The following is a 25246-nucleotide window of genomic DNA, read 5'->3' as shown; positions in this document are numbered from 1 at the left end:
TTCCTCAGGTTATTGGTCTAGTTACAATTAGCTTTCTGGAGAAGTTTTCAAGTCCTCCCGATTCCCCCAGGCCGACCCTGCCGTCTTCCTGGGGCACACCTGTGTGACTTTTAGCATGTCCCTTACCCAGCTGGACTGGGCATGTCATGTGCCTGGAGCTCTGTAGATGATGATTAAATAATCAGTGAAGAGTACATGGTGATTGGAGTAGGCAGAATAGGATCTTGATTAACATTAGGGACAAAAATCTGTTTTCTCTCTAAGGAAGATTTTTCATATCAAACTCTATCTCAGCACCTGCTTCCAGAGAACCCAACCTGTGACAGGCTCCTTCATACCTATGTGACCCAGATAACCAAGTCCCTTGATTTCCAAACAGTTTTAAATTAATTCTTCCTCCTCATTCAGTCTTCTCTGCTAGAATTTAAAATTTCTGTTCAGCAGCCCCTGCAAGCCACTCTAGCTATAAGATGACACAACATTCTCTGAAACTTCATATGGTTCAGGAACACGAGTTGTCAAAATATCTTCTTACATCCCATTTGGGTCCTTGAACATCCTTAAGTTATTCTAACTGTAGTCTTTCAGTAAATACTTCTTGAGCATCCCCACCTCCAACCCCAACTATCCAATGTCTGTGTTCTCCTCTATGAAAAAATATAGTTTACATATTATGCATATATATTTTATATATACAGATGACCCTTGAACAGTACAGGGAGTAGGGATGCCAACCCCATTTCCCCCCACACAGTCAAAAATCTGTGTATAACCTTTTTTTTTTTTTTTTGCGGTACGCGGGCCTCACCGTTGTGGCCTTTCCCGTCACGGAGCACAGGCTCCGGACACGCAGGCTCAGTGGCCATGGCTTACGGGCCCAGCCGCTCCGCAGCATGTGGGATCTTCCCGGACCGGGGCACGAACCCATGTCCCCTGCATCGGCAGGCAGACTCTCAACCACTGCGCCACCAGGGAAGCCCTGTGTATAACTTTTGACATGACAAAAGCCTAACTACTAATAGCCTACTGTTGACCAGAAGCCGTGTTGATAACATAAAAGTCAATTGACATGTATTTTGTATGCTCTGTGTCTCTCTACCTATATTTCATCCATTCATGACATACCTAACTTTTAATTAATTTTTTCCATATTTCTAGGCTAGGTGGTTTGTCTGCAAGTTTTTTTGAATGGTGGCAAATCTCAAGAAAATTTTCCAGTATACTTATTGAAAAATACCTGCATATAAGTGGACCTGCGCAGTTCAAACCTGTGTTGTCCAAGGGTCAATTGTATAAATAAATAATAAAATAAATAATATGTACTTTATATATTTTAATATATATTTTTATATTTGTATCATACTATGTGCCAGGTACTGTGCTGGGCTCTGTGAAAATAATTGAGAGAAAAATAAACAGACATGATCATGGAACACATGGTCTATTGAGGGTGATGGACATTAATTAAAGCTTTATACAAATACCTATAAATTGTAACCCTTTAAAATACAAATGCACGTTGCTATGAAAACATCTAGTAGAGGAGCTTGACTTTGTTAGGAAGGTCAGGGGAGATTTTTCTGCGAAATTTTGAAAGTTGAAAGACTTTTAATTCTTAAAGTCTCAAACTTTAAGAATAGTGATGGTGATATATATATATGTTGTATATATACACACATATATATGTGTATGTGTATATATATATATATATATACAGCCAATCAATTATCTAATTTGAAATAGTTGTAATAGTTGAACATTTCTTTCTGCGTCTACCTCAAGTCCCACGGTATGCCCATTTTCTTTGGTGGGTTCTATGTATGTCTTCCATTTTATACAGCAAGCACCCAGCTGTGCAAAAAAGGATAAATCACTTTTAACTTTAGCCAAAGGCTGGACAAAAAGAGGCCTCCTCTTTCTACTTCTCAACCCTTCCCACCAACATGGTCTTAATTTCAAAGCTGGTGATGAAGATTGAACGTGCAAAAGGGTCTGGCTTATGGCTCTTTCTTTTGGCAGCAGCAACCTTGGGAATAATTGAGAGATCACATTTCAGACCCATTTTGCACACCATCAAAGCAAAGGGGATAGGACTGATGCTTTTGAAATTGGAGGGGCCAGGCCAGTTTTCATGTTACTCCAGTTGAAGTTCTCTGGCGTCACAAGTTCAGCAGATGGATATCATACACCTACCTCTGGTATGGTGTTCTGGGTTCGTTGGGAAATCTGATCCTTGGCCTCACTTTCATCATGCCTACCACAGCGCTTTAGGCCAAGACCTCCTAAATCACGTCATTCAACCCCCTCCACCCAGTGGACCTAAATGTTGGGGATTTCCCTGACCTCTCCCAAAGGGACCACCTTTCTGACTGGAAGATTCTTCTCAGAGATGATATGGTGCAATTTTTATGAGACTTTGGGGTATGTGGCAGCTACATAGCTATGATGAGTGAATATTCCCCCAAATCAAACATGATGAGTGAGAACTCCCCAGAATTGCTTTTACTAAGTATCTGGGCAGCCAGGCCAGTGGGGGACCAAGATAAAGGTGGTCACTTCAAGGTTAGAGATGCTTTAAATAAAACAAAATGAAATTTTACTCTTCCCAAGGGGCAAAAAGGAGCCAACTACGCTGAATATCTCAGAACTGAATTTCTTGCATTGCATATATTAGAAGAAAAGTATGATCCACACTGCAACTTATTTCCATAGCAGCACTCTGGGATCCAAAAGAAGTGAGCCACAGATGCTTAGAAGTATCTCAGTTGCTCACTTTGAACAGTTCATATTAAACTGTTGAAAGGAGGATGCACTAGAATTTTCTTTTCCTATTTTTCTATCCAAATAAAACACGTATTTTTTTTTTTTTTTGCCATATGTGAAGCCTTTTGAATGGGTTAAGAGCATAAACTTGTAGGTAGATAGACCTGAGTCCAAGTCCTGGTCCGACCAGTTAACAGCTCTGTGACCTTGGACATGCTTATCTTCTCCCTGCCTTGGTTACATCATCCCTAAAGTGTGGATATTAGCAGTCAACTCACATAGCTGTCATCAGAAATAAATGTATGCATCAATAGAGTATTTAGCATTGTGTTCATTATAAGGACACAAAAGTATTCGCTATTATTATTGTTGCTATTGTTATTAGCATGTGATAGTGATTTTCAATAGTGAAAAGGATCCCAGTTTGCTTAATGACTTATGAGCCTTGGAGCTAGGATAGTGCCATATGATGCTGTTCCCAAAACACCCGGTGCTTAAATTTGCACTGGGACCAAGCCCATAATTTAGTATGAAACATAAAATGTGTGATGTTCTAGCCTGAACTCAAGAATGTGGTTAATGGATAGTTTAACTTTCCTGAGGCAAACTCAGAAATTACTGGATCCGTTATCTCCTTGGCAGGATAAGCAGCGTAGCTCTTTTCCTTTCCCAGCTACAAAATGCCTGTTGACAGGACAACCTGGAACCCAAGGGTTGGATAAGTATGGGTTGCATGAGGCCTTCCATTTTGATCCTCTGTTATTGCTTTCTGATGAAGCGTAGACATTTGGCCACCAGGAGCAGATGTTCTTTCAGGAGCAATACGGAAAAGCACACCTCTTTGTAAGTAGAAAGCTCATCTCTTGGTCCTGCTTACTGTACCACAAGGGTTTTCAGATGTCCTCTGGGGATGCTGAATGATACGTCCTTTCCAGTGTACTCTCCACCAATAAAATGTGATAACAGTACCCTTGAGAATGTTTAGAGAGACGTGATTCCAGATCAGGAAAGTTAAAACAGTGGACCTGGAGAGTCTGGCCTAGATGTAAGTCATATTTCATGCAAATAATTCTTGGCTGGATCCAACTGAGGTTTGGATGTTTCTTTTAACTTGGTGTTGGACCAGATTAAAGGGAGTAAGTAACCTGTCCTCATTCCCATCCTAGGACCACATCAACCCCTACCTCAACTCTAGACCCTCCTTGTTCTCCTGACTTTGGGACCCTGATGAGCCACAGCTTAGCTGAGTCTTGCTGGTTCTACTAGGCAAGGATTCCCAGCCTATGTGGGAGGAAGGATGGTCTCCAAGGCATAGGAGAGCGAAACAGGGAGTAAAGAACAGGATGCCTCATTGGACTGCCTTCCATCAGAGGGAAAAGAGACAATGCCTATTCACTACATTTGAGTTCCAAGAAGGTGGGAAAATGGACCTAGAATTATACTTCTTTGGCAAACTGATGTTGATTTCCCTCTGAAGGAAAAGGCAGGAAAGGGAGCTAAAACTAAGATTTATTTATGAACTTGGCATTTCAGTGAGTTATCTCATGTAAGAGAAGGTGTGTGAAGATGGTGGGTAACCATTCGGAGGGCTAGAGGATCTTTTGTGTGTGGTGGAATGTTTTAAAGCTACCCTCGAGCGTCATCGGACACTGGGTCTGTGAATTATTTCTCTGATCATTAGACTTAAGAATTGTAACAACTTCTTGTGTTGCATTTGGTCACTCCTTGTGTCCCAGGTTAATTAGCACTGGCCAGTCCATTAAGCCAGTGTAATATCACTCACCCCTCACCCAGAACTAGTGATTGAGCATCTGAGGGCCACACTCCTTCTTTACCTCACTCTATCCATCATTACTTTATCTGAATCCTGATGCCTTTGTTAAATTGGCCTTGCTCAATTTACATTCTGTGCAGTGACCTGATAGTGTGAAAAAGCTCAACGTAGGTACAACCAGGGAGTTTTCCCTACAGGGTTTAAAGGGGATCTTGATTTAAAGTAGGGTGGGATTATTTTTATGCTCTATGGTATATTTTAGTGGAAAGAAGTTTCTTTTTTTTTTTTTTTGATAAGTGAGGGGAAACTCACTTTTTTTGAGTATCTGAAGTGACTTAGAAAAGGCAAAATAAGACTCATAGTTTTTGACAGTGTGTTCTCATACACAGCCCCAACCTTTCTCCTGTTTTGTTGACAGATTTCGAAGAGAATTTTCTGTAAGATAAAGATGGTTGTTTTTTTGTACATTAAATTACAAGAGATTAGAAACATTCCCTTTTCTTCAAATTGTGTTGGCAATTTGATCTATAGGAGGTGATCGAAGCTTCAGCTTTGAACTAATTACTATAGCTTAAGTTTCTGTCTGAAAGTTTCATTTTAAGTTCATTTGAAGTATATACAGGAAAGATGAGAGGGAAGGATTGTAACAAATATGGTGTATTAGCTCAGATTGTATTTGGAATTTTCTTCCTCAATACTAATTATAAAAGATGTGAAAGTAAGCCCATAACTATGTTTTCTTGGGTTTTTTTTTTTCTTTCCTACTAATTAAAACTGAATCCATGAGAATGTCTGGAAATATAAAAATAATTTTAGCAGATGATATTTGCAAGTATTGGGGTCTGTTATTAACATGAGACTGTACTTGGGGGGCGATGTGTGAGAAGGTCTTTCACAGAAGCTTCATCCAGCCAAAGTTGATACCGCATTTCACAGCACAGCCTCTGTCAATGATGAGTCCCTAAGTGTATAATGACAGATGTCCCTAGCTCTGTACTCTTGCCAATTAGTAAAATTCTAAAATCGATTTCTATCTTACAAATAAGGAACTTTGGTTTGGTTCTTAAAGTTCCAGGGCAGGCCCAGTTTTTGTTGATTGTTTTAGCTAAGACTTCGTTCTTTGATCATCGTATTGTCCTTGTAAGCCGTCTAACAGGTCAGGAATATTTAGTCGATGCCTGGATGTGAGAATTGTTCCGTGATGATCTTTAAGATACCTATTGTCCATCCTTTTGTGATGTGCCTGCCTCGATAGAAATGCCGTCTGTGATATGATTTCTGCTTCTCGTGAAGTTCAAGGGGGGTGAATGGAGTTATTAAAAGGAGCCATGCCATGTTGAGAGGGTGGGGAGCGAGGTGGGTCTGGTCGGAGTTGGTGTGTGGGAGTGGAGGCTTCGGGAGGGCTGTTAGGTACGTAGCACATTGTAGTGACTCCTGACTCTTCCCAATCCTCTCTCCCCACCTCTAGTTCCGTACCCCGGCCTTTATATCCCTGGATCCCTAGACCTGCCTTGTATCCTCCCTTCCTTAACACCCACCTCTCCCTGAGTTCCCTAATGTGCCTTGGGGTGGTTTGGAAAGAAAATGCTATTTGAATCCAGGAGTTGCTGAACAGGAAGTAGAGGAGCAGTGCAGTCACTCTCTGTCCATTTCCTCGGCATGCCCAGCCAAGCACCAGGCACAAGGCTTAACATTAATCAGAGCAGCTGCATGAAGATCAGACAGTGGGTCTTATGAGTAATTTCATAAACGCCAAGTTTTCTAGCATGGTTTTCCCGAGAATCCCATTTGTGATAAAACTCACTGTAGCAGGCAAATGCCTGTGGTGGTTTAATTTAATGACATGAGAAGCAAGGATGGTAGGAAGGAGATGGAGAAGCGAAGGAGTTAGCTAGTACACAATTTATGTGAGAGAAACATTTTGCAGGCTAGACAGTCCTCCGATTTTGTTTGCTTTAAGATTTGGTGTGAGGCAAAGGCAAATTTTTCAGATTATTCCTATTCTACTACAAATAATGGGTAAAATGTGAAAGAACTGTACCACTGGCACTGTTCCTGTTGTATAAAAGCCAAAGGTGTGAGGGACAGGAATGGGAGTTATCCAAAAAATACTTTCAATACATATTCTAGGGTTTTTAAGTATGTGTTCTCCTCTAGAGGAGTCGTGGGACTCAGAAACCACACAGGTAAATAAACAGCTCAACCCAGGTTAACACATTTCAGCTAAGAGTTCGAACAGCCTCTTTGCCTCCCTCCCCTATCCCACTCCACCCTGCTAGAGCTTCCGTAAAGGGTCATTTCAACCAACATGAGTTTCATGTTCTTTCCTTTTTCTGCGTCTACCTTCTGGTTGGGTATATACAACCAAAATGAGAGAATCAAATGAGCAAAGGAAAGGAACATGTAACATTCCCAAGAATGAGTTATCTCCCTTCAAATAATTGCCATGTTGGTCTTAATCTTGGGGGATCCTTAGACCTTCTTTTATCCCTATTGTTGGGAGGGAGGGGATGTGATGCCTGGTTCTACATAATAAACTTTAGTAGACACTATCTATTTTAGTGTGTGGAGGGTGGGGTAAAATAGGAATTGTTCTAGAGACAGAAGATAGCAACAAGAAGCACAAAAGTAGGAACTATGTGAAACAAATACAGGAGGAGTGGGGAAATGAAAAGGGTATTAGGCAAACTGGACAAGCAGGGATGCAGTCTTTGAAGGTGGGAAAGTAGTGAGGGGCATTAAAGACACAGGTGCTAGAACTAGACCCCTGGGTTTGAAACCTGAGAACTCCATTTGCTAAATGTGTGACTGGGAGAAATGTACCTCAACCCCTCTGAGCCTCAGTTTTCTCATGTGTGAAATGGAAATAATAATAGAGACCATTTGAAAGGGTATTTGTAATGTATAGAGGAGCCAGCCCACGAGCACTGGGCCCATGGAAAGTGCTCATCATGTGTTTGCTTAAATTATGGATGGGGTCTTAAAAGCTTTAAGTGACTGAATAGGAAAGAGAGCTCTACACTTGGAACTTCTAGTTGCATTGGGAATATTTCAGTACATGAAATGACTGAAAAGTTAAGCAAGACAGATCAAAGCCACTCAGAAATCTTGGAGATTGTTAATTCAATTCTTTGGTCTGGAAAAAATAGATATCTCTTAAAATTCTGTTTGCTGTAGAGGCCATTGAAGCATTACTGTAAAGAACTAGGACAAAAAAGGTATGTTTGGGAAGAAAGTTTTTGCTAGAGGCTTTTTTAAGCACCGTAAAATTGGGACGCATTATTGAGAACTTCTTATGGTCACAAAAGGTAAAAGCCATAAAGTGAATGTATAATATTCATGTGTAATCAATGTGAATAGATTATTCTATAGCATATTTTCATCCAGTCAGGACAGATCTTTTTCTCTTTATACAACTAATCTGATCTGTGTCAGAATTCACAAATTTGGACTATTTTAAAATAAGAACCTGTTTCCAAATGTCCTTCAATGGGGGAACGGTTAACCAAACACTGGTACACCCACACCATGGAATAGTACTCAGCAACAAAAAGTAACAAACTGTTGACACATGCAATAACTTGGGTGGATCTCAGGGGAATTACAGTTAATGGAAAAAGCTAACCTCAAAAAGATTACATACTATACGTTTCCATTAATGTAACATTCTTGATATGACAAAATTATAGAGATGGAGAGCCGATTAGTGGTTGCCAAGAGTTAGGGTTGGTGGAGGGGCTGGAAGTGGCTGTAAAGAGGTATTTTGAGTAATCCTTCTGGTGATGGAATAGTCTGTATCTTGATGGTGGTGATGACACAAATCTACATATATGTTAAATTTTAGAGAACTAAACACATACACACAATGAATGCCTATAAAACTGGTGAAATAAACTCTGTGGATTGTACCAGTGTCAGTTTCTTGATTTGATGTTGCATTATAACTATGAAAGATGTTACCTTTGGAGGAAACTGAGTGAAGAGTACGAAGGACCTCCCTGTGCAATTTTATGCAACCTTTTGTGAATCTATAATTATTCCTTACCCCCCCCAGATTGAAAAATCAAAGATATGTTTAATTTCTAATTTGATTTTAAGTTAATTGATTTCCACAATCCTACCCTGACAAGATAAGTTTCTCCCCTTTCAGGCACCCATGATAATCACTGAAAAGATCGACTAACTGACTGCTTTTTGAATGTGAGCATCTTAGGGTCAACAACTGCATACTACCCCGAAATTCATAAATTCACTGGATTCCATGGCTACCGGATGAAGATTCAATGACAGAGACCTTTATGTGCAATTAGGTGAACTCTAAAAAACATGAAGAATGACTTGTCCATAGCCTTTAAGAACTTAGCACGACCCCAGATGTTTTGTTTTGATCACAGCCTATCTGTTGAGGTCTTCTGATCACATTGAAAGAGGAATTGGGCAGTCACTGATCTGAATCCTTGTTCCATGTAGTACCAGCTCCCTTATCACTATCCCTGTAACCTTTCTATCTCAACCAGATGGCAAAACAGGGAGGAGAGGCATTTGGCTGCAGTAGACTGTTCAGAACTGGGGCGCCCTGACCAGGTGGAAGTCGTCTCAAAGAAGGTCTTTGTTGCCTATGGCCACCACTGAACAGTATCTACAATCTGAATGTGTGTGACATCCTGCTGTGGGAGTTTGTATTTAGCTTGCAGATCTTCCAAGGAGTGTGATGTTTTTGAGGAATAATAACTGATTTGTCTGGGCCCTTTTCTGCCCATAGTTTGAATTTGGATTTTTTTTTTTTTTCCATTCCAGTTTAAACCTGGTAAGCTTACTGAACATGCTGCTTTCTGCCCCTATGTTTTAGTTAGTTGGTTAGTCAGTGAATTAGCTGGTAAGTTACAGCCAGTTGTGCTTTTAGTTTAGAAAACAGTGTGGAAGATTTTGCTGTAGATTTAGGGGGTCTTTAGGTAATTTGTAAATGTGCATTGTTGATGTAAGAAGGAATGTGTCCTCAGGAGATCTGTGGCCAGAGCTGGATTGTTTCACAAATTTAAGGGTAGTGCTTACATAGGAATATGTGTAGCATACAGTATTTAGAGAGATGGTATGCATAAAATAGTGGTAATCCTCTGCATTTGTGTGACACTTAAAAAGTTTTCAAACCAGATCACATGCATCTTTTTGTTATCTCACTCCAGGTAGAGCAGGAATGTAGGACAATTTCCAACTACATTGTTTTTAAAACAAATAAAGAACCAAAGGAGACTAGAAGGGCCGTGACTTATTCAAGGTCCCTACTACAGGAAGCGGGGAATCAAAGACGAGTTATAAAATTTTTATTTTGGTGCTCTTTTCCCTGGAACCCACTGCCTCTACACACACCCTTGATACCAAAGAAATATGACAAATTCTATTTCTCCTTTACATTGGCTTTAGATATTGGAAAGGATCTATGTTTATGGTGAGATCTGGGTTTATTTTCTGCCATCAGAGGCTCACATGGGTGAGAAATTGACCTTGAGAAATGTCAGTGAAAGGATCATTTTAATGGCCATTGATCTTTTGAATATATGGTTAACAGAGTTTATAAACCCTTTTTCCCCCTATAGAACTAGATAGTGTAAGACAAGACTGCCTACTAAGTAGTGCCTGATGTTGACTTACTATTAGAAGAATTAAAACTTTTTTCTTTTGAAAATTCATTCTATTTTAGTGGTTTGATTAACCTTCTCTTTAGTGGTTTGATTAACCTTCTCATTGATCAGATAGATAATCTGTCTGATGAAGGAAGTATTGCTCTGTCTAGGGCAAGAATCCAACATAATTTCTCACTAAATGATAAAATAATGAATATTAAATAAGTAATAAAAAAATAAAATAATCATGAGCACAGCCCTCTCTGTAATTCTTCTCAGTATACATCATCTTAGTTGTCTCCTGTTTTTGCCTTAGTTTTTTTCATCTATTACAATACCATAGATTAAAATAATCTTATCATTGGGATCAAAATTGTTTCAGTTGAAGTAGAAAGGTTCTTAATGACAAACACTACTCTTAAATAAATCATTTTAACTAATTTATCCCTTTGCTTTATTTCAAAAAAAATTATGTAAGTTGATTTATTGCTTGCATTATACCCCAGAGCCCTGGAAGAATTAATATTTTCTCTTCCAGTCATTATGTGACAGCAACTTGAGGACAGATAGAACCCAGGAGCTGATGTTTACATAAAGACTTAGGACACAGAATAATTTATGCCTTTTCTTATTTGAAAAAAATGTTGAGTCACACAGGAAGGTCTTAGAGGACATCAGGAAACAGAATAGGCTAATAATTATGATAATTAGTATTCTTCTGACACTGGGATGGCTTATAGAGAGCGTATTAGGTCCATAGACAACTGTATGTCTTACACAACCAAAAATATCCTTGCTTGGTCCTAACAAGAAGAAGAAAGTATTTGTGTTTGGTGTTAAGTGGTGGTAAGTGAAAACTTCTAATTTATAAACCCAGGAAAATTCTACTTTAAGTGAGAAGAATATCAGTAGGTTCAGAAATAAGTAATCTATAGTTGCTTTTTTGCACTTTAGTATTTTCCCAAATTCTTCTAGATATTGCGAGCAAACCCATCTCTTTCTTCTGTCTCTGATGTCATCATCAAGCATTTATCTTGCAACTGTTTGGTCAAAGACCTAACACTTTAAGGCTTGTGTGGGAAAGAATATGGAAAGGGTCTTCTTCTTTTCTATTTTTAGCCTTCATGCTTGGAATCCCCTTATTCCAAAAATATCTTCTTGGGGAAACCCAAACAATGTGCTAAAATTAATGCCCCAAAAGGAAATGAACTGGAGTTGACCTTTGCAACTTCCCACTCCTTGTTTCCTGCTATTCTAGTGACTTTCTCAAAAATGGCACTTGTCCATCCCTGGTCTGGTTATCAGAGTTGAAGCTGATTTCCTGACCATGAGATGCAGGAGTGAGGGGCACAGGACTTTGAGCAAAATGGTAGATTTGGCAAATCAAGATTAGAGATGCCAGACACAAAAGAATGCATTTGTTATTCTATTTCCACGAAATGCTAGAATAGGCAAAATGCCCTGTAGGAACAGAGAGCATGTCAGTGGTGGCCCAGGAGGGGACCGGCAGCAAAAGGACATGAGAGAAATTTTGGGGTGACAAAACTGTCTTATGTCTTGATTATGTTGGTGGTGACACAGGTATAGACACTTGCCAATACTCAATGACTTTCCACATGAAATGGATAAATTTTATCATATGTAATTTATATCTCAATAAAGTTGATTTTAAAAAATTGTGATTAGAATACAATTTGAAAATCATTCCTGCCATCTCCTTGCTTGTCCTTTAATCTTGTCTTCAGGACAGAGGAAATGACAATATTTGGGGACAATATTTTGATAGCAAGCACCACTGTTTATGGTTTATAAGATTAAAATGTCCATGTAATACCACTGAAAGATAATTTATCTCATGAAGCAGGATTGTTCTGCTTAATTTGAGATATTGACATTCTGTTCTTCAAATTACCCTATGCCTGCAGGTAGAAATATTCATTTGACTTAAAAATATTTACATATTAATTTCATTGTTGCCCTGCTAAGAGTGTGAATAATCACCCAACGAGTTACTCCTATGTTTTCTTGATTCAAATCACACACCTTTTTTTTTTTTTTAAATTTTATTTATTTATTTATTTTTGGCTGCGTTGGGTCTTCGTTTCTGTGCGTGGGCTTTCTCTACTTGTGGCGAGCAGGGGCCACTCTTCATCGCGGTGTGCGGGCCTCTCACTGTCGCGGCCTCTCTTGTTGCGGAGCACAAGCTCCAGACATGCAGGCTCAGTAGTTGTGGCTCACGGGCCCAGTTGCTCCGCGGCATGTGGGATCTTCCCAGACCAGGGCTCGAACCCGTGTCCCCTGCCTTGGCAGGCAGACTCTCAACCACTGCGCCACCAGGGAAGCCCTCAAATCACACACCTTTGTATGGCTTTCCTGGCAGATACCTTTGGTGTCCCTGCCCAGCTTTGGTATGAGAACAGCCACTCACCCCGGAAAAGAATCCCCAGCAAGAAGAAATGGCTCATATTCATTTGCCCTCTGCTTCTTGATTACAAAATGTTCCTAATCAGAACTGGCTCCTGTTAAGCCTTTGCAAACTTTGCTAGATGCAGCATGGCTTTTCCTTGTCTGTACATGCTTTTTGCTTTTTTCTTTTTAATTGTCTCAGGAATACCATCTTACGTTACACATATAAGGTCATCAGAAATAAATAAGAGATTTATCTGCTGACAAACATAATGATCCCTTTGAAAAACCAGATTGTGGTTGCTATAGTTAGGCTTTAGAGGCAAATATAAAAGTTATGATTTTCCAATTATTTTGCAGGACTCATTTCAAAGAGATTCTAGGTGAATGGCAACCCTTTAACTAGTATTTAAAATGTGAACTTTGAAAGGATATACGTACCCCCATATTCATTGCAGCACTATTTACAATAGCCAAGACATGGAAACAACCTAACTGTCCATCAACAGATGAATGGGTAAAGAAGATGTGGCATGTGTGTGTGTGTATATATATATATATATATATATACACACACACACACACATATACATACACAGCTGAGTTCTGAACAGCATGGGTTTGAACTGCATGGGTCCACTCATACACAGATTTTTTTTGATAGTAAATACTGCTGTACTACATGATCCACAGTTGGTTGAATCCACGGATGCAGAACCTTGGGTATGAAGGAGGGCCAACTAAAAGTTATAGCAGATTTCCGACTGCATAGAGGGTCAACACCCCCAACTCCCACGTTGTTTCAGAGTCGGCTGTACCATGGGGTATTATCCAGCCATAACAAAGAAGGAAATCCTGCCTTTTGTAACAACATGGATAGACTTAAAACACTAACACATAGATACAGAGACCGGACTGGTGGTGGCCAGTGGTGAGGGTAGGGGTTGGGGAGGGAAGGGGAGCACATGAGAGAAGGTGGTCAAAAAATACTCAAAATGTATATGTATTGGAGCTGGAGGATAAAACTACTCCAGAAATGCATAAAAAGTGGGACCACATCACTGAATGTAAGGGGAAATAGGGAAAAGAAAGAGAAGAAGAGAAGAGAAAAAAGAAAGAGAAGAGAAGAGAAAAGAAAAGAAAGAAATACATAGTATGTCCTCTGAGTGGGAGCGAAACAGTGTGTACATACATGTGCTGGGGGCATGTGAGGCCTTCCAGGGGCTGGAAAGTGCAAATTCGTCTAGCACATTCATTGCCAGGAGGACCCAATCCATAATAACAGACTGCCTGCCATATGAGAAAATTGTACCATATTTCAACTGCTGCCTAATGGCTCTGTAAAACCTTAAACCAGGTGGATCTCTGAGTTTTAATGAATTACACAACTCTGCGTTAGTTATGGGACCAAACTCTGGAAGTATCATGCATTGGAAGGGAAGTGGTTTTATGCTTTCTTCTTTGTTGAAACAAAATGATAAAGACCACTGACTTACCCAAAGGAAGACCAGTGCCCATAGATTTTTTTTTTTTATCATGTGCATACTTGAAAAGATTTTCTCCTAACAAAATAACAGGGGCAGACTTGGGATTTGGCTTGCTTTTAGAGCTCACAGCAGTCCAGTTAAACTGAATTTCTCTTCCTCCCTCTGGCTTCCTTTGTTTTTCTCCAGACTTAGCGCTTTGAAACAAACACTGAACAGTACGGGACATGGTATTTCCTGGGTAATGTCATTGACTGTGAGCTTTGTTTATTAAGTATGACATTAGGGCACTGAGAGATCTTATATGGCTTCCTCTTGTACCATACAGATTACACACACACACACACACACACACACACACACACACACACACACACACACACGCTCATTTTGCCCTTCATTTTGGTTGTCTTTCCTCACTCTTTAGGAGAAAGCAGGGCAAGCAGTGTTTTCCCCCTTATGTGTGTTCACAGTTTTCATACTTTTCCATTTTCTTTTCTCTTTTCTTTCAGTTGTGATTTTTTTAGTAGCGGAGGGGTGGGGGAGGTCGAGGAGTGTAGGTGGAAGGATAGGACTTTAGCAGTAAAATGCCAGAAAGACCCTTTTGGCAGTAACATAAGAAATTATGTTTTATTATGTTTTAAAACATGAATGGGGGGAGGGAAATGTTAAAGGGGAAATACTATGTAATTGAAGCTGCTAACTAGTCTATAGTCAGAGCCAGGCAGAATTTGGTTGGCAAGGGCGCTGCTCTAAGATGTCATTTGATATCAATCCCAGTCTCCCTGCCTCCCTGGCCCCTGTCTTTCCTCCTTCCCCATAGTACATGAGCAGGTTAAAATCCAGGATGTAAGGACTTGTATCATTGACCCTAAAACTGTTTTAGAAAATCAGATTCCATTGTTCACTCCTTCAGAAGTCATTACTGCTTTTCTTAAAACAGGTCTCTGAAATTCCTGAGGGCATGGAGCAACTTGATGGTTGACATGTGTTGATACATGAGTAATCTTTAGGTCAATAAAGGTTAATGATAGGGACTGGTTGGTTATATGTAAGTTTGAGTATTGCCTGGCTCAAATATGAGAAGAATAGGGTCTCTACATTTCTTCTTAAATTACCTTAATTTAAAAGAGAAGATTTTTAAATTATTGGCATAAAAATTGATCAGTTGTAATTATTCATCTATGTTCATTCATAATCTATGACCTACTTGTATATCATGCTATCTCTGTGGTTATAATAAGAAAGTCAAATAACTCCTCCTGGAGCTTACCATTTAAAGCAAGATGTCAGAGGTGTAACTTTAGTTTTAGTTACTTATTTTGTTAAATCTTTATTGGAGTATAATTGCTTTACAATGGTATGTTAGTTTCTGCTGTATAACAAAGTGAATCAGCTATACATATACATATATCCCCATATCTCCTCCCTCTTGTGTCTCCCTCCCACAGAGGTGTAACTTTAAATAGCCGTGCAGATACATCCTTCTAGAAAGTTAGACCTGAGCTACTTACGCAACCACGGTCAGCAGGAAGCAGTGATAATTTGAATTAGTACAGTAGTTCTTGAGTAGTAGGTTGTGTGTTTACCTTTTGAGAAATGTGTGCTTTTCTGACCTGTGCATTTTAGACATAGCTTTCTTTTAGGTCCTAGGTCTATGGGCCAGTTTGTCCTTTGCTTTGAAGCCATTTGTGCTGGACTGTCTATAGTTTCCATCTTGATGAATTTCTAGGCCCTGAGCTCACCTGCTCCTAGGCTCCTTAGCTCTGGGAGCACATTTTTTGCAGAATTTGCTCTAGGATGGTGGTTGAGTCCAAAGTGCTTTTTCTATCCTTTACATGGCATATGGGATGGGCTTATGCACCCAAAGAGCCTGGATACTAATGTTACATTTGAGTGCCCATTTAGAATATTTGTTGAATGAGCGCAGTGTCTGGGAAGGATAGGAAATATTGAGCTATCCCTTAGCCTAATGAAAAAGGTAGTTTTTATTTTTATTTATTTGTTTTAAAAGGTAGTTTTAAAGTAGAATAATCCTCTTATATGGATTTTGATTTTGATTTGATTTTGTCTTTAGGCTAGAGAGAGTTGTATGGCGGGATTTTTTCTTTCCTCCCGCCATGACTCTGTGCAATGAGCTGCTTTTCTCCTTTTGTTTCTGATCTGTCAGGGACCAAGACCACCTGGTTGAGTTGGAAGCACTAGGGTGTGTGGTCTTCACTGGGTCTCCTGCCGTCGGCAGTAGCGGTGGCTGAGTGGGAAGGCTTCACGCTCGTTGTGGTCAGAGCCCACAGCTTTTGAACCCAGCCTAGTGACTGGGCTCTGCCACCAGTGCCGGGGAGGGAGGTGGCAGAGAGATGATCGTATGGGGTCAGGGGGCAGGAGGAAAAATCGGCTAATGAACCATCGATCCACCCGAGGTTACCATTGTGAGGGGGACCTTGGGGGGCCCGGAATCTGTGCACTAGTGTCAGATAATGTTGATTCAAGGGGCCAAAGCTTAATGTTGTTCTCAGCCAAGAGTTGGAAGCTCTCCAAGGGCGTCTTTGAGGGCCTTTGTCGTTTCTCTTTTCTTGAGCAGCTTCTCCCTCACTGGCCTCCCAAGCGTTGCAACTCACGCCGTCAGGTCTTCAGTTCTGTCCTTTCAGGCCCTGGAGTCCATCTTTTCTGGTACATGTTTAAAGGCTGTAGCAGTGTCTACCGTTTATTCATCTTGGGCTTCTTTCTGTGTCCCACTCTGCCAGCTGGGTGAACAGGGGGAGCTGGCAGCCAGGGAAGGGGCCAGAGGGAAGGTGGTGAAAGGCATGCTCAGAGGTATCTGGCTTTGGTTTTTCCAGAGTTTGATAGCATTCAGCTTAGTGACCACAATTCAATTATAAGCACTACACAGCCATCCTGAGTGACTATATTCTTGCCAAAAACTGCTGTGTAAAGGCGGCTGCATTTTTGTTATCCTTGCCTGATGGATTTTTAAGTATATTAACCACATACATTCACACAAAGGGGAAAATTTACTACCTGAACAGGGTGACCTAAATCCCCCAGGCTAAATAAACCCAATGAAAACACAAGAACTGCATTTACAGGCCTCCCAAAGATAAGAATTCAACCTTTAAAAAGGTTCCTTCAAATGAAAAATGGATGGTAGAGCTGCTAATGGCCTAGTAACCTAGGAATGTAACTCTTCCCTAATGTGCAAGGCCCTCGGATCTGTTCCAGCTTCTCGGGACAGAGGATTTTCACCCCAGGCTTCTGCACAGGTCTGGGCCTAGAAGGTCCCGTTGTGGCCTTCAAGATTTTACGACCACCTTGGAGGACAGACCATCTTGGCAGTTTTTGTGTTGCCTCTGTTTCATGTGCATGTGCGTGTGTGTGTGCATGTGTGTGTGTGTGTGTGTGTGTGTGTGTGTGTGTGTGTGTGTGTGTGTGTAAAAGAGAGAGAGAGCTTCTTGTGTGTGTCAGTCCATGGGGAGAGAGGCAAGGGCCAAGGTAGGGGAGAGTGTATATCTCTAGCTTTTTCCAGTTTGAATTTGGTTGAGGTGGGAGACTGAAGGGAACTTAGTCTTCTGAAACAGTGGAAGACGTAAGTCTTCTTCTTAAGCTTAGAGGAAGAGTTAGGAAGCTAAGAATTTACCTAGTAGAATCACTCCTGCATGTGTTTCTCTGCAGAAATAGGTTATCCATTAGGGCAAATGTGAGGCAATAGATCTCGCCCAGCACGTTCTCAGACTTCTGGTGGTATGGAGGGAGAAGCTCTCACTACCAATAAATCCTGCCGCTATATTAAGGACAAGTCACAACATGCAGGTGAATTCATGTCTCTGTTGTAAATCATTTGAATATTATTTTTATATAAATATGGTGGGTGGGCAAAGGGGTTCATTACAAAGGGGGTGAGGGAGTTTTTTGAGGCGATGGAACTCTTCTGTATCTTGGTTGTGGTAGTAGTTACATGACTCTGTGCATTTGTCAAATTTCATAGAACTGCAATATTAAAAAGGGTGAATTTTACCATCTGTAAATTGTAACTCAACAAACCTGACCTCCTAAAATTACAAATGAATAAATAAAAAATGAGTGAATGAATATTTCTTTCACTTTTCTCCTTGCTGCTTTGCCAGCCAACCAGCCCTTTAGACGATGCCTCCTTTTCAAAGAAAGGACACCACATGGTCAGCTCCAGCCTATGAGCTCATGATGCCAGTAAAGCTGTTCCAGAAAAACCAAAGATGGTGTGCGTTTCCTTCTAGGGCAGATGACCTAATCCTCCAGGTAGCAATGCCCTTGTATGGTTAGCACAGGTAGGGAAATACTTAGCTTCATGCTGACTCACCAGGTAAAGAATCATCTCTCTGAATGAGTCAGAATCACAAATGTATTCTGTACAGTCTCATGTGTCCTGCATTGTGAAAGACTCAAAGCAACAATGAGGGCAGACACTTGCAGGTCTCACTGGCCCTGTATGGATAACAACCGCAATCTGCAGCTCTCCCATTTCCTGGCGTGGTCCTGTTGAATCGAAGCCCTCTAGCTCAGTCAATCACATACCCAGTTAGGTACAGGAGAAACTTATTTAAATTTATGCTCTACTAATGTTGTTTATTCAGTTCTAGGTAAACCTAATAATTGTAGAATAAAATGTTTCAATGTTAAGTATATTTCTGGACGTATTTCTGTAAAGAAGGGGTGTGTGTGTGTGTGTGTGTGTGTGTGTGTGTGTGTGTGTGTGTGTGTGTAAGGATACAGAGTTAAAACAGGTTCGGGTAATGTAAAATACCACAAAAAGTAGGGGTTTCCAAGGAAAACATGGGGAAATGCTGTAGGAGAATCTAATGTATGCTATAGCTTTTAAAAGGAAACATTAATAGTGAAACATGCCCTCAAAGGGCAAGTCAGTAATAAATTTCGTGTCAGAAATTACCTGTCAGTAGGATTATGTTAAATAATGTTGAATTGTTATTAGTTGGAAGGGAAAGAGGAGAGTAACTTTCTCGAAAGTGTTCAAAGAGTGTCATGTTTCACACACAAATCCCATTATTGTTTAACAGGACTTTTGTGCTTAACCCTTCTCCAAGATGTATTGAAAATTTTGACCATTTTAGTTCATTCTCCAAAGGCAGTCATTAAGGAAAAGAAGCCAAAGTTTCTACGCAGGAATTTGGAATTACCCAGAGGACTAGTGTATCTGATTAGACATCCATTGTAGAGTGTCCTGATTGATAAATGTATGCCTGCTTGCTGGAACCACAAAGAAAAATATCTTCACTTCTTTGCCTCAGCAAAGCAGTAATGAAATAGTGGGGGCCTCACCATTTCAACATTTTGAGCATTTGGCTTGTTTTGGCCAAATAACTAAAAATATATTTTCCCCTTGAAGAAAGTCTCATTGCAAATGTGTGAATTTTTAAGGTTCACTGCAATATATTTGGTCTGAAACTGAGTCCACTCATTGAGTCAGGGCCCAGAACCCTAGATTCAAAGAAGATGGGGACTACCCGGAACAGAGTGAGAAACACAGCTGAGGCTTAAATGTGAGCTAACGCATTGTCACCGGACTCTTTATGAAGGCCTGCTTATGACTCATAGGTGTCAAATCATCAAGGCATTACTTCTAGAATAAAAGATCACTTCAACTTTACGTGAACGGAATGAAGGGTGATTGCTCCATTGGATTTGGGTTTTTGAAGGAGAAAGCTAGAGGTAAGCGTTGGGATCCCTCCATGCATGTACTTTGATTTGACCCCTTGATTACTGATCATTACCTACCTTGGGTCCCTTTTGGAAACTGTCATATTTGACGACATATGTGACTTCATGACATTCAGACAACATCTTGCCCCAGTGAGTGACTGCCTGAGTGCATTAGGCATTTGTGGAAATCTTTATTTCTTCAGGTCAGCAAATCTCAATATTTGTAAATTACCCCAGCAGTAATTTACAGATGGTCTTGGAGTGGCTTAGAGTCATAGAGAAACTTTCCAATGTGCAAAAGCCACTGCATCCTTTGGGGGCAACTTAGAATCCGGGGAGGCTTCTTGCCAGCCTGGAGCATTCTGATCTGCTTCAGGAATGCTGTCTTGAGGGTGAGTACCCTGGCATTTCAAAGCTTGTTCAGATGGCAGTCATTTGTGCTCGCCATTTGGGATTTAATCTTGCAGTTATGGAAAGATCTTTTAATTACATTGCAAAATATATAATTTCATAATGTCCTGTTATGATTAGTTACAACACACAGAGGCTAGGCTGCCGCTGTCACTCATAATATACTTGGTGAGAGCAAGACCAAGTCAGTGAGACCATGCCTTTTTCATGAGATACCACCCTCAGCACCAGCAGGTTTCCTGTCCTGGTCTAGTCTTGCTTCAATCGAAAAGGGTTGCATACTCTTGTTATCACTTACGAGAGATTCCTCATGCTCCAGTCATAATGAGGGACACCTGCATTTCCAAAAGCTTCTTACCTTCATGTGAAATCCCTTCCTGGCTTTTAGCTTTTTTAAAAAACAATTAAGCAAAACTATCATATGTTATAATTGTGAACAAAACTTCTTAAATATTTTAATTATAGAAATTTCAAATATTACGTAAGTACAAAGATCAGGATAATGACCCAGCATGAACCTACCACCCAACTTAAACAATTATCAGCTCACAACTGGTCATGTTTCATCGGTGTCTCTACCCACTTCCAGCCTCTCCCAAGGTTATTTGAAGCATATCCCAGATATCATAGCATTTTATCCCTAAGTATTTCAGCATGTAAGTACGAAAGATAAGTATTCTTAGAGAAAAGTAACCATGAGACCATATTTTCACCTAAGAAGTTACCCACAGTTTCTTAATATTTTAAAATATCCTTCAAATTTCCTTGTTCGTCTCGTAAGATTTTTGCCCTTTATTTTTAAAATTAATTAATTCACTTTATATTTCTTATATAAAAATGCTACAGTGGTGGCCATAGACGGAGCCTGGGCTCTCTACAGGGAGACTCTGGTGTGAGTCTGTAGGAGCTGTTTCTGGACTCCTGATAGGGAGACTTGGTGAACACGGTCTCTTTTCAGAGGTCAGGGTGCGAGAGCTGTAAGTCTTGGAGATGGCATCATAGTTGCCCAGGTTGGCAGTGCAGCCCCTGGCCGAGGTGTGACAGTCATCCGTACTGGCCATCAGCAGCAGATTCTTGAGTGCAGAGGCCAAGACGATGCCAGTGCCTCTGGGGGTGGGAAAAGGCACTCAGCATGGAGGCTGGTGCCTTGCAGGGACAGCGTGGGACCTGCCTGTCTTCTTCTCCCAGTAGCATTGCTGCACGGGGACAATGGAGAGTTTGACCAGGATGATGGCCCCTAGGATGGCCCCTGGCAACCTCCTCGGAGCACTTAATACTCAGACCGACGTGGCCATTGTACTCCCAGATGGCAACAGAACCTGGTCCGCTGGCCAGCGTAGGTCTGCTTTTGCGTGGACATAATCTTCAAAACCTCATCCTTGAGGTACATCCCCAGGAGAAAGTCAGTGATTTCAGGTTCCCTTATGGGAAAGGAGAAGAGAGAAATCTCCTCCAGGGATTTGGTCTCCCTGTCCTTGATCAGGTGGCCCAGCTCGGCCTTGCTTCCCTGAACTCTGTGATGTGGGCTGGGCTGCTGCTGCAGCCAGGAGTACCTCAGGAGTACGGGTATACCTCTGCCATTTGGTGCTTTCCCAGATAAGTGCCCTTTATTTTCCTCGGGACTGAAATAAGGTCTGTACATTAAAATTGGTTGACATGTCTTCTTAGATGCTTTTAAATCACAGATCTGTTCCGCCCCCTTTTTTGTTGTTTTGCCTTGAAATTTATTTGTTGAAGAGTTTGTAGAGTTTTGTACAAAGTGAATATTGTTGATTCCATTTTCATGGTGTCAGTTTAACAAGTTCCTCTGTTTCTTGTATTTCTCATAAATTGGTAATTCGGGCTTTCTAGGCTTCATTTAGCATCAAGTTCAATTTTTTGGCAAGAGTACTTCATAGGCAATGTGGGATACTTCTGTCAGGAGGCACCAAAATCTGCTCATCTCTCTTTTGAGATGTGGGCAGTCATTGACAATCCTCACCTAGATCCATTTCTTCTTTGGGGATTGCAAAATGGTGAAGTATATTTCTGTCATTCCTTCTTCACTTATTAGCTGGAATACTTCTGTAAGGAGGACCTACCTTCAACTATGTGACTACCTGGAAGTCCAGTTCAAAACTTCCTACAGTCAGTGACTCATTTATTTTAATCTCAGAGAGATGTCCTTTTACCCAGTAAGTACCCAGAAACAACCCTTCACCAGTAAAAGGCTGTAGCATGCAGCAGGAGAAACCAAGCCAGGACCTCAGGAGTCGTGGCTCTACCTCTGAGATCTGTATGATGTTGGACAAGCTATGTAATTTCTTAGAGCTGGCAGGTTCCAGGCCCCTACCTACATACACTTCAACCAGAGAAGCAGTTTTTTCTTAATTTCATTTGAATAAATCAAGCCATGACTTAAAAAAAAATTATTTTATTGAAGTATAGTTGATTTACAATGTCATGTTAATTTCTACTGTACAGCAAAGTGATTCAGATATATATATATATATATATATTATTTTTCATATTCTTTTCCATTATGGTTTATCACAGGATACTGAATATAGTTTCCTGTGCTATACAGTAGGACAGCTGTTGTTTATCCATTCTACATATAATAGTTTGCATCTACTAACCCCAAATTCCCAGTCCATCCCTCCTTCCCTTTGGCAACCACAAGTTTGTTCTCTATGTCTATGAGTCTGTTTCTGTTTCATAGTATAAGTTCATTTGTGAGGCCATGGCTTTTAAAAATCGTATATAGTCTATCACTAAGGTCTCTTTCAGCTAAGACATTTTATGATTTTCATTTAGGATAAAAAATATATATAAGTCCCCATCAGGATATTTAGGATCCAGTGACCATGAAGAGCTAAGTGTTATTTCTAAGAATGTGTTATTTCATTTATTCATCCATCAGTTCAGTAGTTCACTTATATTTTTATTCTTTAAACAAAGGTTTATGCTATCTAAGTCTCTATAAAGCCTAAAGCTTGGGAGTGGGCACTGTGGGCAATAACCTTTAGGGGATCTCCTGGGGGTACCATTCTTGAACGCTCAGCCTGAAGCTCAGAGAGTTGAGGAAAGGATGCTGGAATTCTTGGAAGTCTTTATTGACATCATCCATAAGAATGATTCCATGTGCTTGAGAACTGTATTTGGAATTTTACCCATGGAAAGCCTCCACAGGGGAGCCAGTGTAGGAGATGCTTAACAATATCCCTGAGAGGGAAAAGCAATTCAGAAGAACATCTGAAGAACTCTCGTCAATTGTTTACATGACAAAGTTAATCTCAAATTGTAGAGGAAAAATACAATAAACGATCCTACTTCGAAACTCCTTGTCCACCTGTCCCTCAGTTCTCTGTGCACAGAACTCTCATCCATACAACTAATGAGTGAGTACAGGTTAGAAGCACAAGATCTAGTTTTAGCACCGTCCCAGGTTCCAAATAGGAAATGTGGACTCTGCTTTCTCATTAGTGCGCCTGAAATTCCTCTCTGGGTACGTGTATTCAGAGTGGCTCAGGTCGAGGGGGTGAGTAGAAGGAGGAAAGCAGAAAACACAATTCCAAAATCCACCATTGGAATCATGCTGGCTTGTGACAGAAGGAACACAAAAATAAAGTCGACAGCTCTCACCTCCGAAACTAGGAGCAAATGGGGGCTTCCCTTCGTCACAGTTTCACTTGGTACTTAGTCACAGAAGGCGCTGCTGCTCCCTTGGCACTTAATTTAATAATGGGAGCAGTTCCTGGCAGGAGATGTTATGAAACAACTTTAAGCATAAGAGGGGGAAAAAAGAGCAGTGCTTCATTTAACAAATTCGGAGCCTTTCTTGGAGGCCATGAAGTTCTCAGTTCAAGTTAATGATTGTCAACAAATATTTATTTATTCACTTGATGAATATTTATTGAGTGGCTCTTTTGAGCAGCATGGAGTGTAGGTGTCACCCTGACACAGAGATGACAAGAGGCAGTCCCTTATAAAGCAAAAGGCAGAGACAGTTTGCACAACTCATTATGAAACTAGGCAAACTTTGATAGCTCTGCATGAAAGGGGTCCAAATGAAAGTTTTATGAGGACACAGTAGGAAGAAGTTAGTTCTAGGTGGAGATTGAGAGGCAGCCTAGTAAAGGAGATGGCATTGCAACTGTACTTGGAAAACTGGATAGAACTCCACTGGGAGAAGCCAGCAGGCATTCAGGATGGAGCATCCACAGTGAACCAGGAAAGGGCGTGGGGAACAGCTGTCCCCACTTGGCGTGCATGTCTTCCAAAGACATTGGAGCTTGGAGTCCGTGTGTATGCCGCTGGGTGACAGCACGATGCTGTAGGAAAAGGAGGAGATATTTTTTAATGTTTCCTTCATTTGTATCAACTGCACTCCTACCGATCTTGTCAGAAATCACATGTCATCTCAAACTCTGAAAAAATCCATTTCATTCTGTTTTTTACCCTGCATCAGCACCTCTGTTTCTCTGTCAGATGCAACTCTGATTTCAGGACTGGTGAAAGGACTCTAGGCTCCCCTGAGTAGCCACCCACAGTTAGCGGTTGTCCCACTTTTCAGGGCTCCAGGCGGCCTGTGGCCTTGCCCAGGTAATCCTGCAGGACCGGTAGGACTCTCAGATTCTAGATCTATACACAGATACAGCCACATGCAGCTGGGCCAGGCCTCCCATCCCAGTGAGCACAATGTCCATGAGCCTCCCCTGAGACGTGGAGACTCACCAGGCCTTGGGTAAACACTCCCCCCCCCCACCCTTGCTAGACACTAACTTCAACCATTTGATTCCTGCCTAACAAGCTACCAATGGGGTTAGGCTAGGGATCATAATATAAATCACTTTCTTTCTCAGTTTGAGGAGAAAGGGTCAATTCCTTACAATAGGAAGGCAGGTATAACTCAGACAGTGCAACTTTCTCTTCGGCACAACAGCAGTTATTCTGTAGATGCACAGAGCATTTTATGATTTATAAGGAACTTTCAAAGACTTAATATAATTTGATTCTTGTTACAGGTTTTTCATTATTCCCACTTGATATATAAAGAAATCGAGAGGCTCATTCATTAAGATAATAAAAATAATGGCTCTCATCAGGCACATTGC

The 25246-nt window shown here is 40.8% G+C and overlaps 1 protein-coding gene and 1 pseudogene across 19 annotated transcripts in view; one reads left to right on the top strand and one right to left on the bottom strand.

The window, feature by feature from the left end:
• Positions 1–25246, top strand: part of CREB5 (cAMP responsive element binding protein 5) — a 416039-nt gene that overhangs the window by 183077 nt on the left and 207716 nt on the right. The gene's annotated exons all lie outside the window — the stretch shown is intronic.
• LOC131762912 (small ribosomal subunit protein uS5 pseudogene) lies at positions 21025–21792 on the bottom strand (annotated as a pseudogene).

Source organism: Kogia breviceps, chromosome 9 (assembly GCF_026419965.1).
Source record: "Kogia breviceps isolate mKogBre1 chromosome 9, mKogBre1 haplotype 1, whole genome shotgun sequence".
Classification (NCBI taxonomy): Eukaryota; Metazoa; Chordata; class Mammalia; order Artiodactyla; family Physeteridae; genus Kogia; species Kogia breviceps.
Note: the sequence above shows the minus strand (reverse complement) of the source record. Positions and strands in the feature narration are given on the sequence as shown.